Raw genomic sequence first — 5,694 nt, forward strand, 5'->3', positions numbered from 1 at the left:
TTGGATCCTTTTCAGATCTAGTACTCCTTTTATAAAAATCCTCCCAGGTTATATAAAAATCCTTTTATAGGTGGAGAAACTGAGGCTTTGAGGTAATGTCTTTCTCTAAAGTAGCAAAGCCAGGACTTGATTTTAGTTGAAACACAAAATATAGTACTTTTTCCACCAAAGGTGGAGCTATCTTAGGGCAGATTTTGGCTTAGTATCAGGATAAGTGTTTTAAAACTGTGAGAGTTGAATGAGCTGCACCAAGAGATAAGGAATTCTCCGTGCTGTATGTGTTCAAGCAGAGGTTGAACAAGCTTCTGACAAGTTTGTTGCATAGGAATGTATATGAAAGGTTGGGCTCAACCTTTTAAATTCCTTTTACCCTGAATTCTTGGGTTCTGTGAAATATGAGAATCTTGATATTTCTGCATCTGGTTCCACACTTTCTCCCTGAAGTGAAATAATGACATACTACAAAGACAGGAAGGGAGCATAAAGATCACTGGAGTGGCTTCTTCATTTTACAAATGAAGTGCAAGCTCAGAGAGACTGAGTTAGTGCTGAAGCCAAGGCCGAAACCCAGGCCTCAGGTTTTTGTCCACTCCGGTCCTCACCATAGGAGTCTATTGCTCTTTGTCGGCAGTCTGCCCTGCGTCCAGCAGTCAGAGCCAGAAATCTGCATCACTTTGGACTCCTTCACCCCTCGTAGAAAAACAGCCATCAGGTCCTTTAGATTCTACTTCCTGAAATGTTTCTTGACTCAGTCCTCTCCTCATTGTACTTACTATTTCTATCCTGACGCAGGCCACCAGCATCTCTCCTAAAGTGTGGCATTGGCTTCCTAATCTTCTCCTGTCAAATCTTGCCCCCTTCAGCCCACTCTTCACACAGCTGTCAGAGTAATCTTTCTAAAACCCAGATCTCATCACACGAGCCCTCAGCTTTAACCCCTTTAAGCGGTTCACTTCTAGTCCCAGGATAAAGTCTAAACTATCCTTGAAGGATCGTCATGCCTTTGCTATGTCTCTAGCCGCATCCTCCCCATCCCAGACATTTCTCTGTACTTCTCCAGCTGTAATTACCTGCAGTTGTTTCCAGTGCCCACCATGCTGTCACCTCAGACCTGCGGACCTGGTGAGCCCTGGAATGTGCTCTTCAGATCCTCTCCTGTGGTTCCTTTCCTCTCCTTCAGGGCGGAGCCTCATTCTAGAACCTATTGTGTCTTCTGGAGGCTTGGTGCATTGCTTGTTTGTGCCCACCTATACATTCTTCAGGCACAGTATTTATTGCAGGTTCACAAACACAAACCCCCAAAGAGGGAGGTGGGGAAAAAAGGAGTCAAGAGGCTTAGAGGAAGGTAATAGACTGAAGAATCCGAGAGCGTGTTCTTGGTTAGAAGGCAGATGCTATGCAGCCCCCTCAATTGTTTATAAGTGTGGGCTTAGTGGTATCAGATCTTCCAGTTCTTCCAGAAAAGCCAGAAATCTGCATTTTCATGTAAAAACCCAATTTAAGAAATCTTGGTTACTAAAGCAAATGTTAAAATTACTGAAACAGTCCGGCCAGGTGTGGCTCAGCGGCTGAACATTGACCTAGGATCCTGGAAATCGCTGCTCAGTTCCCAGTTGGGGCACATGCCCGGGTTGTGGGCTTGATCCCTTGTCAGGGGCATGTGGGAGGCATCCGATCAATGACAACTCTCTCATCATTGATGTTTCTATCTCTCCATCTCTGTTCCTCTCTCTTAAATCAATAAAACATTTTTAAAAAAAATTACTCTGAGACAAAACACATCTCCAGATAGATTGGTGCCAGTTTGTGACTTCTGCATTATCGCTGAATATTTACATGTCTGTTTCTGCCAACTAGTATGTGAGTACCTGGGCAGTAAGAGATCTATGTTGTATCCCCAGCACAGCTCCTGGCACATACCAGGCAAGGAAAGAATGAATGAGTATAAGACTCTAGAGCAAACTTAGCACCATGGCATGCCTGCGAAAGCCAGCTCTGAGATTCAAGTTTCTGAAAGGATTTTGTATTTGGCTTTGACATGATTGACTTCAGCAAACAAAATTATGGGGAAGAAGGATATACACCTGGCACTTGGTGTACTTCTCATCTTAGGAACCACTCAAGCAAGAAGAAATTAAGCAGTGAGGGCTGTGCAACCTGAATCGAAGGGTTTAATAATTAAGGTGTGGACTAAGATAGCGTCATGTAGAAAAAGAGTTTCTCTCCAGGTTCTGCGCATTTCCAGCATTGACCATGTAGAGCAGATTCAGTGGGAGCTATTTATTAGCAGGTTTATATAAGGTTTAATAATCTCACTTCCAGATACTTCTGTGTCTTAAGAAGAATTTGTACTAAGTTCTCTTTAATGTGGAGACAACTCACTTAGGACCACTGATTACACCCACACCTAATTCAGAAACCGCTGGAGCTGTCTCACCTTACATTTGACTGAAAAAAGAAAAGAAAGAAAAATTTGATTGCATCAAAAGAAAAACAGTTTGAATTTTATCAAACATCCTAGCCATATATGTTCCTGGCTTCATGAGCTGAGGGAACTGAGATCTAGAAAAGTCCTGTCCTCTGACAAATACCTGGTTGCAGAAAAGGGACTGAGCAGGACCTCCCCATACCTCTAGGCTGGGTGTTAGGCGTGTGAGGATCTCATTCCCATGGCCCTCCTCAGGTGAATGGCAGAAAGAGATTAAGACACAACATTGGGTCTTAGTGTTCTTTGTTTTTTTTAAATATCTTTTATTGATTTCAGAGAGAGGAAAGGAGAGGGAGAGAGAGAGATAGAAACATCAATGATGAGAGAGTCATTGATCAAGCCTGCAACCGGGCCCTGACCGGGAATCGAACCCTGATCACCTGGATCCTAGGGACGCTCAACTGCTGAGCCACGCCTGGCTGGGCGGGTCTTAGTGTTTCATCTGACCCAGGTGAAGACTTCTATAGAAGACTGACAGAGACAGTGTCTTAAACTAAAAGGGTAACTCTAATGATGGAATTTCAGGTAAGCACATCTTTGGTTTAGATGGAGAGAAACTAACCAGGGCAAGCAGAGGATGAAGAAGGCTTAGGGAACAGTCCCTTTCACACTTAAAATTTTAATTATAAATTCCAAATAGCCATGCAGACAGTAACAGCATCTTTATTGGACCATTAGGGCATTTAAATGAGCTAACATATATAAAGCTCCAGATGTAAGACTTGAAATTCAGTAAATACCAATTTTTTCCTTGTATCTTCTCCCCTTTGTGGATGTGGGTTGCCCTGTGATCCTTCGCTGTGTATTTCCTTCTGGTTATTCAGCTAATAATTCTGTTTAATTCTAAAGACTTAGGATGTAAAGAAGGAACTGAGTGTCAAACCTTAGTGTTGGGGATTTTATATAGTCTCATTTAAAAGTTGGCAAATAGACCTATAAAGACTAGACCTGCATTAATGTCAACATTAAAAATTTTTGAACTACAGAGGTAAAAAAAAAAGACTAGTTAACTACATAAAGTTAACTAGACTTATTGTGGTAATCATTTTGCAATATATACCAATAGCGATTCATTGTGATGTACACCTGAAACTAATGTAATGTTATATGTCAATTATACCTCAAGAAAAAGACGTTATATATTAAAGAAAAGACACAGCATTGGATTCTAACTGGGTCTGCCACTTACTTGCTGGGTGAGTTTGGAAAAATCCCTTTGCTTTCCATTCTGATGGTCTTATCTTTTCTTGCCGATCCACATCTTAAAAGTTGCTATTCTGTCTACGGATTGGCTCCCCTTAGGTCAATGCCCAACTGGGCGAATCAAGTGATAGGAACATGGGGAGCAAAAATCAGTTTTCTGGGGCTGCTGCATGAACAAGGGTTAGGGTGGAGCAATTTTGTTTGTTTTTTGGTGTGACAAATACCATGCCTGGTAATTGTCTGGTTGAAGACTTGCCAAATATTTGTTTGGTGAATGAATGAACCTCTCCTTCTTTAAGACTCAGCTTGTGCTATGTCCTTAGTCATGTCTTCCCTAATTTTCCTTCCATCCTGGTAGAATAAGTTAGTCCATCCAGTGTGCCATCTCTGGACCGTGTGACTATTGCAGTGTTAACACACTGTATCTTTGTTGTCTGTTTATTTGTCTCTTCCACTAACTCCTGAGGGTAGGAACTATAGCCAACTTAATTCCTGTACTCCCAGGGCCCGGTAATAACTGGTCATAAGGAAATTAGTAAGAGACTCTCAATAAATGGGCATGAAAGAATTACTGAATAAACGAGAGACAGAGTAGATAGTTCCTTTGGGCTCCATAAAATGAAACTAACTGGCTTTATACAGCAGCCCCATTAATAGAAAGATAATGACAATAATGGCTTCAATTTATTGAGTCCTTACCACATACCAGGCAGTGCACTAAGATTTTCTAAGAATTACTCCATTTAATACAATAACTCCAAGTACTAATATTATCCCTGACAGATGAGAACAGTGAGATTCTGAGGATTAAATAAGTGCCCAACCACTGAGTGGCAGAAAGCCACAGTTCAAAGTCAAGGCTATTTGACACCAAAGCCCATACTTACAACTCTTTAAAGGGGCGGGGGGGGGGGACGGGGGGACACACACAAGTGAAAAGGAGATGCTCATAACATTCTAGGCCTGTCCATCAATTCCAAGGCTTCACAAAGGCCGCCTGGCATTTAATAGAACAAGGACTCTCAATGCCAGTAGAAACTATTAAAGGGCATCTAGTTCAACCCCATCACTTCATAGTGAGGGAATCAGAGGCCCAGGGAGAATGGTCTGGAGAGACAGATTTAGTTAGTAGAACAGTCTGCCTAGAACAAAGTATTGGGACATAGCTCCTTTCACTGTTACTGAAGTGCTCTCTGAATTAATTCAGTATGTCAATTGCACAGAGACTTTCCCTGACAACATATCTGAACTAGCTCCATTACTCCTTGTCTTCTTATCCTGCTTAGTTTTTCTTCACATTATGTATTCATTTACTTGTTTGTTTTCCCCACGAGGATATAAGACTCATGAAAACAAGACTTTTAATGATGTTTCTCTGGAGTCTATAGCACTGCCTGGCATATAGGATACTTGATAAATACTGGTTGACCTGATGGCTAAATATTCCAAAGCATCAATTGTATGGGATTTTAATGCATTGAAGTTTTTCTTTGTCCTTCAAAGAAACATTTTTTTTCTATATTTTTGCCTTCCCTTTCTCAAACTGGCCTAACACCACTTTATTAAACTTTGATAAACATCCATCCCCTCTCCTGATTTTTAGTGTCTCCTGTCGCCCACTAAGGACAGGGACCTTGCCTTAGTCATCCATACATCCCAAAGCCTACCTAGCTTGGGAACTGGCATGAGCAGCTGTTCAAAAAAGCTTGGGGAGGTTGGTGTGGAGAGTAGTAAGAATGATAGTCATGGGCATTATTGCTTAGTGATTTATCTTTTTAAATTTATTTATTTTAACTTGATTTTAGAGAGGGAGGAAGGGAGAAAGAGAGAAAGCGAGAGAGAGAGAACACTGTTGTCAGAGAGATGCACCGATGAGTTGCCTCCCACACTCACCCAGACTGGGGATCAAACCCGCAACCTAGGCAAGCTAGGTATGTGCCTTGACTGGAAATCGAACCTATGATCTTCTGGTGTATGGGACGACTCAACAACCAACTGAGTCG

This window comes from Miniopterus schreibersii, assembly GCF_964146895.1.
Source record: "Miniopterus schreibersii genome assembly, chromosome: 12".
In the NCBI taxonomy this organism is placed as follows: Eukaryota; Metazoa; Chordata; class Mammalia; order Chiroptera; family Miniopteridae; genus Miniopterus; species Miniopterus schreibersii.